At 38.2% G+C, this 13,930-nt stretch overlaps 1 protein-coding gene across 26 annotated transcripts in view; it reads right to left on the bottom strand.

The window, feature by feature from the left end:
• The window catches only part of ZBTB20 (zinc finger and BTB domain containing 20), a 470,842-nt gene that overhangs the window by 339,796 nt on the left and 117,116 nt on the right, over positions 1–13,930 (bottom strand). The gene's annotated exons all lie outside the window — the stretch shown is intronic.

Raw genomic sequence — 13,930 nt, 5'->3', positions numbered from 1 at the left:
TAATTTTGTCGCAGGAATGAGAGAAAGACATCTATGCTGTACAGGCTCTCCACAGAACAACAAACAAGCAAACTTAGAAACTGGAACTGGTATAGGCTCATCAGCACAAAGGTCTATCTAGGCTCATTAGTAATGCAAAAGTATAAACGTTAATAATGTAGATACAGCATTACATCACTTCTGCTTTTCAAGGTGAATGTCCTTCAGTTGATACCATTCCAAAGAGCCTTTTCTCTACAGAGAGGTTCATTTTGTGTCATTCATTTGTCTTGAGGGGATTGAGTAAAAAAAGAACAAAAATTAATGCCTGTGCTTAAAGAATCCTCCCAAACAGGGTTGTTCTCCTAAGCTGGAAAACTGTACACTTAAAAAACTGCACATGAGCTTTGCTTATTTCCAATTCTGTCTTTCAACTCATGGCTATTTACACAGGATAGCAGCAGTGCCAGATGCAGCCCCACTATCAACTATGGATCCAAGCTTCAGATAAACCTAATGTACGACTGCTCCTGGCTCACAGGGCTGCAGGTGGGAGAAGCTTGGGCTCTGTGGTTCAGGAGAGCTGGAGTAGAAGACAACCTCTGGCACCGCGCTGGGAACAAGAGCTCCTACCGCTGCAGTACAGGAAAACAGCAGATTGAAGATTTCTTTGTCAAAATCATAAACTTGCATCTGTTATTAGATCTCTGCAAAGCTGTGTACCCACAGAGATTTCCTCTTCCTTATGGCACTCACCTATTGAGCTTACTTTCCCAGAGAAGACGGTCTCCATTACAGACTAGCTTCTAAGCTATGGTTGTTTCATTTAGAAAAGCAGTTTGATAAGGAAAAAGGTGTATTTTTGACTGTTTTTGATTCCCCCTCCCCCAAAAAGCATTTGAACTTCTTTCATTCAAGTACAAAAAATACTGCCCATAGGATAAGACTAACACTCCTTGAAATTCAGGTTTCAGAAAGAGACTCAAACACACAGAAGCTGTGACACATTATCAGACCCAGTGGTCACTCCAAAATTGGCGCTGTATGGAATTTCACTACAAGGGCTCTCATAACCGCTAAATGCATTGGATTCTTTAATAGCACAGTCCACTCCTCTCATTTATTCCTACTGCTAACAAAGTAAGCAAGAAATACTTGAGAAACCCAGCTGTGAATGCACATTAGTAGCTGAACTTGTCAACCTAGTGAAGAGTTAGTCTCCTTGTAACTGCGGTTAAGACCTGACCTGGACTCCTGAAGTGCAGTTTCACTGGTGGTTGTGTTAGAGCCAGGTGGGACACAGCATCCTGCGAAATATCTCATGATGCTTTCCTCCTATGTAGGGGTGATGATGGTAATCAAGTTTGCTGCTGAAAACCACGATATTCCCTATTCCAACTGTTTTCTTGCACAAGCTGTCCCTAAATCCTGTTTATGTTCCCAAGGAACAGGAACAGTGACAGCATGCAGTTTGCATGAGGCCTTGCCCAAACAATTCTTTCTCTAAAAATACAGCTTCTTGTGAAGCAGCTCTGAATCACAGAATTGCAGGGTTTGGAAGGGACCTCAAGAGATCGAGTCCAATCCCCCTGCTAAAGCAGTTTCCCTACGATAGATCACACAAATAGGCATCCAGACGGGTCTTGAATATCTCCACAGAAGGAAATTCCACAACTTCTCTGCGAAATCTATTCCAGTGCTCCATCACCCTTATCATAAAGAAGTTCTTCTGCATGTTTGTATGGAACTTTCTATGTTCAAGTTTTAGGCCACTGTTCGTTGTCCTATCGCTAAGCACCAGCAAGAAGAGCCTGGCCTCACCCATTTGCCTTCCACTTCCCTTTACATAATCATAAACATTAATCAGATCCCTCTCAGTCTTCTTTTCCCCAGGCTGAACAGATCCAGGTTACTTAGTCTTTCTTCATAGAGGAGATGCTCCAGGCCCTTCATCATCTTTGTGGCCCTCCGCTGGATTCCTTCTAGGAGATTCCTGTCTTTTTAAAACTGGAGCTGATATTTGCTGATCATTTCTTGGAATATAGCTCAAGGACTTTGCTTATACCCTTTGCAAGTTATTGCAGCATATAAGCTTCTCCCAGTTCTTTTCAAGGTTCATAATGCTTTGATCTGCACAGCCTCACTGCTTCTGTTGAATGGTATCATCTCCCATGGCTCAAATTATCTTTAGTGCATAAAATGATAATACCTGTTAAGAAGCAAGCTCTATCATATAATCACAGCAGAACCTTCACATTTATTCTGGTTTAACACAGAAACTTACATCAATAAACGTTTCACTGTGATAGGTATTTCAGTGCAGTGACAAACTGGGCGGATAAAGGAAATGTGGCGGATATAATTTGTTTGGATTTTAGCAAGGCCTTTGACACAGTACCACACAGGAAGCTCATAGAAAGACTAGAGAATTATGGTCTGGATAATAATACAATAAGGTGGATAAGAACTGTCTGACAGATAGGAAGCAATGAGTTATTAATCAATGGTATTAGATAAGAATAGAAAGGAAAATCTACTCTGATGCCTTGCAGTGGGGCTAGGATTATTATCCTTAAACAGATTCATTAAGAAACAGAAAAAAGAATGTAAATGTTGACAGCATTCAAAATTGATGATTCAGAAATCAGATGTGTGTCCAATGTGAAAGGGTTTTAAGGATCAAAATGTAAGGTCCAAATAATGAAGATGTGCACGAGCCAGAGCAATGCAGTATTTAATGTATCTTAACATTCAGAAATGTTATGGAATATTCACATAAAATTTGGTTTTAAAGTCAGAAATACAAAGTTTTCATTATGTGAACATACAACTATGTCACATTACTCTGGTTTAGTTGCAAAACTTGATCCCTAACACAGGAAACTAAAAAGCAAGTCGCAGCCACTGTGGTCAAGCAAGATCATTTAGCCTCTTTTCTTATGGTAAGGGTATTAGTTCTAATGATTAATGTTTAAGGCTTAAAGTAATCACATACAACGTCCTTAAATTCTTTGTAAACAGGGTATTTCTTCAATTGTCATCTTGAATTTCCATCCCCCCTGAACAGTCAAAGCCTTTTCACTGCTGATTTGTGGTACAAGATGCAACATTGAGCTGTCCCCACTGAGACGGTATGTGCACATAACACTTGCTGTGTAATGGGCAACTTCCTCTCCCCTTTGCTTCCATCAAAGACTTGCCTAGAAGAAGTTCAGTCTGACCCTTATCTGTGAAGGGGCAAGATCTTGGATGAAAGGCATTATACTGAGATGAAATGTATGCGCACTGCCATGTGGTTTTTCTTTTCATAGGACATACGACAGAAGAGATCAAAGTGATAATTCTTCTTTCTGAATTTGCAACATCTCTAAGCATTGAGCAATTAAAGGTGACAATTGAGTATTTTCAGGACAAGCTCCGTCACAGCAGCAAGGCATGCAGTTCACTATATCTTTTCTCTCTTACTAATGCAGGAGTGTTCCTTTCCCTTGCATAGAGAACAAGCCCCAAATTACTTGTGCTGCTCCAAGAATAAGGACAAACTAGCTTCTGTTAGTTTGTTGTCATCCTTCCTGAGACATTCACACAAGCAGGTGCACCACTAGTAGTATCAGGAATCTTCCAGATTAGCATGGACTAAGTTTATCCCACCACGTGTACAAACACAAATCAATACACACTTTTACTTAGGCACATTACGTACTTTTGCCAATAGGCTGTTGACCTGAAGTCCAAAACCAGTTTCATCTTGCACAATATCACACACAAACTATGCCAAGAAATTTCACGTTATTTCAGTTTATGTAACTGCCATATTAAGCTCAAGGCCTAAGGAGGATACTGAACAATATCTTATAGTACAGTCTATTAAGATTCAGTATTCCAGGAATAATGCTACTAACCTCTCCCCAGTTTCATTCATCTCCAAAATCTTTGGAAATTTAACACCAAAGGACTTTGAGATCTTTAGACTGTATTGTAAACCTGAGGCATAAACTCTCAATGTAACAGTAATGTGAGCTTTCAGGTATGCCCCAGTGAAGTCAATATACATAATACTTGCTTAATCAGATGTCATCCTATGAGAAGTGACAATGAGACCAAGCTGAGACTATACAAAAAAGGTATATACAAAAGACTATACAAAAAAAGTAAAGTTCAAAGTAGTTTAGCTCCTGCATTATGATTTGGTAAAGCTCAATTCCATTTTTTTCCTGGAAACAATACAGTAAAGAAAACATATCAGCTACGATACAAACTGACCACTCCATCAGAACAGGAAATAATATTTGAAAGAATGGAAAAAAGCCTTCCATTTACTTGCACTATTAGAAAAAACAACAAAAGGTTTTACATAGCAAGCCACATCCTACAAAAACAAAACAAAACAAAAACTATTAAAGCATAAGCACAATTACTAAATAAGTTTTAAATGAATTTGTAAAAATAGTGGATGCTTTTTCTGGGGGCAAAGTATATCTAAATATGCTGCAGGACTGGATTCAAAGCGTCCAGCTGGGCTGTTCCAATACAAATTATGTTTGTAGTTATTCCAGGGACTATAGCTCTCACACACTTATATCTCATGCAATATTTATCACCAAATACATATGATAAGGAGTATATGCTATGTATGGGCTCAGAATAGCAGAGCTTCTACAATGACTGAATTGTTCAAAGTGCCAAGACTACAACTCACTCTGGTTCCATTTGCATCAAAGAAGATAAAAATAATAACAAAAACAAAATAAAACTAACAACCACCACCAAAACAAACAACCCACCCACCCTCAATAGGCAGGAAATGATTATCACTAGAAAAAGTGTGGGTATTCAACCTGTTCTAGAATCTGTTTAAACAAAACAGATGAAATCAAATGCACCCCCCTGGTGGTCAACAAAACTACAGAATTGAAACCTGTCTGAAATGTTTTTTAACAGTTTAAAAAAAAAATCCTGTGTATAGCAAAGTGCAAAATTAAATTCCAGCATTTTAACATTAACACTGGGGAAAGGACTACAAGACCATATGCTAATTATCTTTCAGTGCTGTGTCAGGTAAAGAGGAAGAAAAGTTCAGATACACAGTTGGCAACTAGATTTCTAATAGATTAATAACTGAATATTTTCAAGTCTTTTCCAAAATACCAGAAGTGATTAGAACACATTATGGACCAGGCACTTGCCAAGTTTCATGTTTGAAATCAAAGCTGTTTTAAAATTTCTTGAACAACAAAAAAAGCATTTTAAAACTGGTAACATTCAGTTGTAGTGATATAAGCAAATACCAGCCAACCCGGATCTTGGAACATTCTTGATTGAATGCCTTTGCGATGCCACTAAGCCCAGAAAAATATTTCAGGGCCAGTTACTAAGACAGTGAAAATAGTATTAACAAAAAAAAAAAAAGAAAGAAAGAAGAAGCAGCATTTACATCCTATACAACTAAACTTTTCAGTTTCTTACTATACCTTAAAGGGAATAAAACCAAAGATGCTTCAAGACATTTTGTCATCACAACTCTGAGATGTATCTGCACTTACTAAGTGGAACTTGCAAGTAATCTGCTTGGAAGGTCAAAAAGCTTTCTCCTCCCCTCTGCATCTCATCCCCAAAGATCTCAGTACTCCGAAGCATGTTCTCTATAAATATTACACAAGGGAATTGGTTCTGTCGTGGAATAGCTGCTTAGCTGTTTTTCTAGTTCCTTTTGCTGAGGAACTCTATTTGAAATGATGCATATGAGCACTTTATCCTCTTTCCCCCAAAGACAGTAATACATAAGGAACTAAATCTGAACTGTTACCTTCCACAGTAACTGTACTTGCAAAAATGTACTGAGCTTACCAGGAAACAAAACTCCTAATGCTGTTCCACACTGTGGCAAATCTCTTTAAAGATTGTTGCATGCTTACTCCAGTGTGTGGAAGCAGAAAAAACAAACATGACAAGAAGGCAAATTTGGGAGCAATAGTTGTAAAAGAAAGAACAAAAGTTCAGGAATTGCATATACCTAAAAATTCTTATTATGCACCTGTGTTTGCTAAACACTGTTAACATAAAATACTGTATTATTCAATGTCAGTTGAATGGAGGTTTGTTTTCAACTACGTTTAATCAAATGTTTCTATAATCAGTCGATACAATGACTAGGCAGACATTTCCAAACATATTCAGCCTTTTCTCCCTGAACCTCAAAACAATTTTGAAATACTCTTTCTTTTCCCGTGAGCAAATACACGGGAAATAGCTGACTACAGCTACGTGATTCCCGCAGCAGATAGAGAAGTCTTGGAGCAGAACTCAGGAGTCTGGCTGCCAGGTCCTCTGTAGCAATAGTCTGACATGAGACTTTCCCTCACACATTTCTGTCTTTTAGTTTAAGCTTTTATTTTTTACCAATTCTCTACAATGTTAATAGCTTTATATTTCCTCATTGTAGCTGGAGCTCATGTTTGGGCAAAAGAGGAACTTACCGTCTCTTGAGCCATGATAAAAAAAAAAACAAAAAACCAGAACCGTAGGTAGCTAGCTGTCTCCTGCCTTCAGTGAATGGAAGTCTGCATTAACCAAAAAGAGCCAGTACAGTAGGGGCCTGACATCCAGGGAGACAAATAAAGATCTCTCTAAATAACAGCATCGATGAATTACAGGAAGAAAGTTGTTTCATCTTTGTTCTAAACCACATAAAGTCCAAAAGGAGGAAGTCCTACACAGCAAATGTGTACAGAACTACCTCGTATGCTGTAGAAAGTTCTACTGCATTAAGTAAAATGGTACGAAGGCCACTTAAACATATTAGCCCGTTAAATCTGTTTCCTTATTTTTAGTAAAGCATTTCATAAATGAAATGTTCCAGGTCAGTATTAACTTCTAGTTCACTTCAGAACAGTAATGCACTACCACCATTTCTCTTAGAGCAGCCTGCTAATTCATTTAAACTGCTGGACTCCTGCTGATGGCCTGCAGAAAACTGGTTAGTCACATTGCTCTGGTTCACCTTATTCCCAGTCGCTAAACTGCACTTGAGGTAGTGGGAAGACAACCAAAAATGCCTTCAACATTTAACTTTGCACTGAAATTAGTTGTGGTTAGATCTCAAATAGAGAACTACACAAATCCAACCTGGAGAGAAGCGAAGCCTCACGACGATGAATAAGAGGAGGATTGTCTCAGATTTCCTACAGTGACTCCCACATTAAAATGTGTTCGTATCAGGAAAAAATTAAGAACCCTATCTTTAAGTTCCCACAAGTACAGTGCCAGTTGGGAAGGGTTCTTAGCTATGAGCTATCACTGTGCTAAAAATAGAGATATTCAGGAAACACATTACCCTCAAAAGTGATTTCATGTACAGTCTGTAAACACGTTGCCCTTTTAGGTAAAATGGCAATTGTTTAAAAGCCAGAAGCCAGAAATATTAAAGTGGAAGAGATCTTAAAGATGCTTGCAACACTAAAAATCAAAATGTCTGTCTTTTTCATTTTCTGCAATATACTGTAAAAAAGGGGGGCAGAAAGACTGAGTACAGCAGGGATAGGGGAAGAAGAAAAGTGAAGTTTCTTTTTTTTTTTTTTTGTTTACACATATAATATATAAAAGAAATGCAGGTGTTCCTTTCTTTTCTTATGTTTGTATGCATCTCTGATGGATATGGCCTCTACCAGTTGTAAATTTTGGTGTTTTTAATGCAGATTTCTTGTTTTTATATTATGAGATATAACTTACAAAAGGCAACTTGAAAGTCACAGTTGAGGTTACAATGCTGTAATAGTTTCCTTAAGTAAAAATTTTAAAATTATTCCTTATTTTACATCTCATACATCATAGTTTACATGTTTTACCTTTACATTTTGAATGTTAAGACACAATTTTCTTGAAAGATATGGTGGACAACTTCTGAGTCATTGGACACAGAACATGGGTTAATTATATTAAATTTTGTAGTTGGAAGCATTAAGCAGGAAACTGCTTTTTTTCTCTTCCAGGAGTTCAAAATAATGTTTGTTAAGTTTCTGTAACTTCTCAAGAAATACTCAGAAAAAGACATATCTTGATAAGAGAACCAATAGAACTTTCAGTATGGAATTGAAATGGTGTGTCATCTCATTTAAGGATTTCATGAGGTCCTCTAGCAAAACAGAAATTATTCTGTCATAGTCATTACTTGACGGAGAGACAGGCAAATAAGCCAGACTGGACAGAGAATTTTGAGTAGAATGACAATCTGATCTTTCTTTTCTCATCATACTGAACTCTCTCAAAAGGAGATTAAACTGCAGAGATCTAAAACAGAGCTCACATCTATCCGAGAAGAATTAAAATAGTGCTACAGACAGGGAAACTCCTACAGATAACTGTTACAATCACTCACCCCAGAATATCAGTGCCATTAATGGAAGATTAAACGCTAAAACAATACATTTCAGGTTTAGAGCCAAGGATGAAGAGAAGCAATACAATGAAGTGAATCATCACTGCAGATCTCTTCTTGCAACCAAGCAGCATGGTTCTTCATTATGTCACATACCAATTGGGATGCACACTGAGAACCAAACAGCAGTCCTTTCTGCTTGGCCTACAGCAAACAACCATGCAAAGAAATTAAATACCATCTGGGATCCTTTACAAACTAAAACTTCTTTAGTTTTTAACCACGTCTTCATAGTTGGTACTACGTTCCATATTTAAGAAAGGCATCATGCTAAACTGACAGTGTGTGAGCAACATTATACAAACCACACAACAGTGAATTAACCTGTAACACCCACCTAACCACCCTGCTCCTTTCCACAGACATGCCCAGAAGCATCCTTCTATTTTTCTTCACTGCAGGTAAGAGCTACCCAGATCAAGACTTCACATCTTACTTTTGGAGACATCCTAACATGGTCATTGTTAGTTTCCCACCTTCTTTTGATGCATCATGGAATTATCGAGGATGGAAAAGACCTCCAAGATCATCTAGCCCAACTGCCATCTTTTGATAAATGGGACAAGTTAGCCTTCTGTTATTAACTCTTGGTAAAAATAAAGCAGGATCTTGAGCTGAAAAAAACAACAGCAACAACAAATACCATTAAATGTAATTTGGCATGGTCAAGTGTAACATCCAACTGACGACCCCACAGATTTCTTGCAGTGTGCTTGCTGGCTGATATTCACTCCCCAGAGTAGAGGGAATTAGAGAGTATAGGAAAACATATGTGGCAAGTAGTAACTGGGCAAAATTTGGTAGCGTCACAGAGCCCTGTAGGGGAAACACCTTCATCTCAACTTTCCATACCCCAGAACAGCAACAATGAAAACAGAAAACAACAAAGCAAACCAAAACACTATCTCCTTTTTATAAAGCACTATAACAAATCCTGAAAGCAACAGCCCTTCCATTACATAATCAAGAAAGGTGAAATTCATGATATATCAAATGCTCAGCCTCATACCTGATGCTCGTACAGAACTTGAGCTCTATATGAGCAATTAATACCGGTGACCTTTTAACTTTGATAACAAATTCGGTTAATCAGAATCATTATGACCTCTGGGAGGTTACACAATGGCCTCATAAAAGCTATGAACAATAAGTCATCTTCTATGCAGAACTCTACATGTTATTCTCACTGTCCTGCCACTGTCATGTACTGAGAGGTATCAATGAAGATGAATTCCACACCACCATGAAGGAATCAAACAAATACCATGAAAGGGCATGACTGAAGCAGAAAGCTCTGCCTTTTGGGAAAGCCAAAGAAGAGGCTGTTGCACACCTAAATTAGAAGTACACTGGGCTGGATATAAATATTTGCTTGCCTTGAACTCAGACTGAGTACACTGGAATCAGTCACTGAAATAATTATACAAGTATTTCATAAGACCACAACACTAACAAACAAAACTGGACACAATGCAAAAGTACTCTGTAATACAGCTAGCACCACTGTGTAGGTAAGATGTAACTACGATGGGCCAAACAGATACTTATGTTATGGTTGCAGAAAAGAGGTTACAGCAAAACAAATGAAAAGTACTATAATTGGTAAGATAAGAAATAGAACAAGCAGGAAAGATATCTCGCTGGAACCAGAGTGATGCTTAAGATTAATCTGGAGAGAGCAAGTTCTGACCCTAAAAACAAGCTAATGTTGGGAGCAGATGAGACTACCTCCTTTTTGGGTGGAAAGAGAGCTAAGAAGCATAAAAACCTCAAGGAAGAGCAAGTGAAGATGAGGAATGAAGATGTCACTTCCCTCATGAAAGACCTCTTAACTTTGATGACCGCAGCCTTGGTGACTAAGATGACTTGGGGCTGTAGGTCAACCAACCACAAGGCACTAACTGCAGTATTGCACAACTGTAGCTAACATAGGACACAGTTGTTAAGAACCAATTGTTTGAATATCTAGTGGTAGTCAATAATGACTGAAAACTAACCATTGCCCATATGAATTGTTAATGAATGTCAGTGTCTAGGCAATATTTGCTTTTAAGCTTTAAACTGGCCTGATTTCCCAGTCTTCTAAACACTCTCATCGCAGTAATGTCCCATTCCCTGCCACATGCACATAATCAGCTGCAGGGAGGCAGGGCAAGTCCCTGAAATTGCCTCCCCGCCTTAAAGAATCAGCTGGAAAGCTGTAAGGAAAGCTCTACAGTGGACCAGTTTCAGCAAGTAAGTTACAGGCTTTTCTAATCAAGAAATAAAGTGGGAACAATAGTCTGGGCAGTAGAAACCTGAGAAGCCCTTGAGCTTGCTATAACTGATGCTGATAAACAACTTCCCACTACACTGATCACGTGCTGCATTGCAATATCAATAATAATAAAATTAATTATTAAAAAAGGGACACAGAAGGAATTGGCTCTAGCATACATTACAAATAGATAAAAGGAATGAAAAGGATGCCTTGATGCTCTTGAAACTTTATTTTTCAGATATGCCAGTATAAGGAAGAAAAAAAAAATCAGAAAACCCCACTGTATCCCAAGCAAGTAAACTTACATTGTCTGTTTCTCTTACAGTAGGTTTCAGCTGGCAGTAAGTCATAGCTAGTACATAATGAATTAAATCTCTCCTTATTTCTGGAAGATCTTTTTATTAATGGGACGCTAATGTTCAAGTAAACCTCTCAAAATCTGTAACAGCCCTTATGGCTCCTTTCTTCAGACTATTCAGCCCATACTCCAGGCTCTCCTTAATTCAGGAAACATTTTCATCTACATTACTGAATCAGAAGAATCTGCTCAAACCTTTCAGTATGAATCATTATCAAGATATATGTTAGCGTATCTTAAGAAAATACTGACAGCCTGTTTATCATTACCTTCTACCTTCTCCTTATTTGGCAACAAAGAACCCTGATATCCTCAGTCAGGAATCTGAAAATGGCCCTCATCCCATGAGCAGATCAATCAATCAACTTTTACAAAGCATAATAAGAACAGTGGTTTGCCAAAGGTCATAGAGCAAATCTTTGGTTAAACCTGGAATAACTAAGGATGTCCATCTCTGGATATCAGTTACTTTCTCTTGGCTTCCTTAAGGCTCAAAAAAGTGTGCTGTCTAGAAATATCTTGTCCCTAGTAATATTCTGAATAAATTTACCAATTTCAACCAAATATGCTAGAGGAGCATTCCCCCAAATAAAGAAAGCTGATTCCTACAGGCTTCATCAAAGAAAAAAAAAACAGGTAGAAAGAAACAGTACAAATTTCCCAAGACAAAAACTGCAGTACCAGTTCACAGCCGAAGCAGCACACAATTGGATTTAGAAACAGCTCAAATACCAAACAAAAGTGCTTAAGTGTCAGCTCATAACTTCTTAAACAGCAAGATTGATCGCTCAATCATAACACTAACCAGTAGTAGACTGGTAGAGTGAGTGGACTCAAATTCCCGTGCTCATTGAACAAAATTATTTCTTGCAAATTATTGAAAAAGCATCATTTTCCTCTGCTACCTTCTGCACTCTTGATAAAAAAGAAACTTTCTGAGTAGAAGTCTTCCTGAGGTGGGAGGGCATACATCACCAAGAAGCCATATCGACAATAAATAAATAAATAAATAAATAGTCTGCTTTTAATCGACAGCTAAATAGGTCAGAAGGCTAGACCTGCATTCCAGGTCTGATTTTGGCTAAGATGAACAATCTGCATGCCCCATGAGCTTTAACAAACTTTGCTAAGGAAAGTTCTCAAATGAAACTCTCAAATATGTTATGAGGGGAATCTGCTAGCATTCTAGATATCCAGCATTTTTATCTCCAGTGTCTCCAAATTTCAAGGATCTTATTCTGAACCCGGATTAAGGGGAAAAATGATCTGAAGTTTATTTCAATTTCTACAGCTTCACAATGGTCAGCTACTAGCTTCAAAAACCCAAGTGTAACAATGTGTTAGTTGCACAAGGCACGCTTAGACATGACCACCACTTGGGAAGGGCTGCTTAGAAGACCTCAGGACTACATAGCAATCTGAAGGCACCATCAGCCATTTCAGTCATTTATCTTTTATGAAAAGTCTATAAATATTTTTCTTCTCCAACGAGTGGCATGATTGCTCCATTAGCCAATACTGTCACTTCTCCAGAAGTTCTCATCAAAATGGCAACCTATATAGGAAATAACTACAGTACCTCAGGTCTCACGGTGTGACAGCAACGTGTAAATGCTGATTACTGGATACACAGAACTTCATTTTCCACTCACATCTTTTTTACAATCATGTGACTCCAGAGATTTCAGTGCAGTAACCCATAACTTGACCCTCATTTATACCTTAATCCTGCCTGCAGCATGTGCTGCAAGCTGCCTAAAGAGCTGGAAAATAAAATAAAATGAAAATAACCAGTCATTTCAAGGGCATCTGCCTTTTCCACCTGCACTCTGGAAGAGTACTGTTTGGACATCCCTTATGTTTAAAGTACCTGCAGACAGTTTTCCTCTCTGCTTATTTTGTTACTGAGGCCAAAATTTGGGCACACGATCAAACAGTTCCTGTTTGTAACAAACACTGCAGCAGAGCGTAAGTACCAATATCAGGGAGCAAACCGGTGGCCCTCTCATGCATTCTCATGCATTTCACACTCATGTGTGGAAGTGGTTCACAGACTCCAAGTCCAGCAAGTGCCAAAAGAGTAATCATATTCTGACTATACTGAAGAACACATGCCACTTTTTAGAAGGCCCTTGATTAGCTGATGGTTTCTTTCTACCTTTTCTGAGTTAAGAACTGACCACAACCTTTGGATCACCTCCCAACAACACCGTTTTGCTCTGGGAGGTAGTATTTCTGGAAAGCATCTTCCTTTGATGGAAGTGTTGACAGAGTAGTCCTACAGGTGGTCACGACACACCCTCTTATTGTTATTTTTTTTCCCCATAATTATATAATAATAAAATTCAGGTGGCACTGGTAGGGGAATGAAGACAAATAACATAACTGGCTCCTGCACTGGCAGAATAACACAATTTAAAGCCAAAAGCTTTGCATCTGAGTACCTCTGACAGGTACAAAGTTTTGGAATTTTGAGCATGAAGATGGTGGCCCAGGCCTTTCTGTTTTCATTTTCTCCTGTGTTCTACTTTATTTCCCAACTCTGCATTCTGCAGCACACGGTGATTTCCAAAATCATCAGCTCATATTTAGTCCCTATTTTCAACTGCACACTAGAGACCTGCACCTATTCCACAAATAGAAAGAATCCAAATGCTTTCCCCTAGGCTCCTGCTTAGGATTTCATTATTAATTATATTTGAAGGTTATACAGTTAAAATACTAACTTTTTATTTGAACATTTATATTAAGCTGCTGAGATTTCTAGCAGCTTAGCAGCATTATTTCTATGTAAGAGAATAAGCCTCTTAAATTCTGCACACAGGCCTCTCGTCTAAAATGAAAGATTTTAGAATGGCACTGAAAGGTAACACTGAGTTAATGATGCTTTTTAAACCGA

Source organism: Numida meleagris, chromosome 1, assembly GCF_002078875.1.
Source record: "Numida meleagris isolate 19003 breed g44 Domestic line chromosome 1, NumMel1.0, whole genome shotgun sequence".
NCBI classification, from domain to species: domain Eukaryota; kingdom Metazoa; phylum Chordata; class Aves; order Galliformes; family Numididae; genus Numida; species Numida meleagris.
The sequence above is the reverse complement of the archived record's forward strand: the minus strand, read 5'-3'. Positions and strand labels throughout refer to the sequence as shown.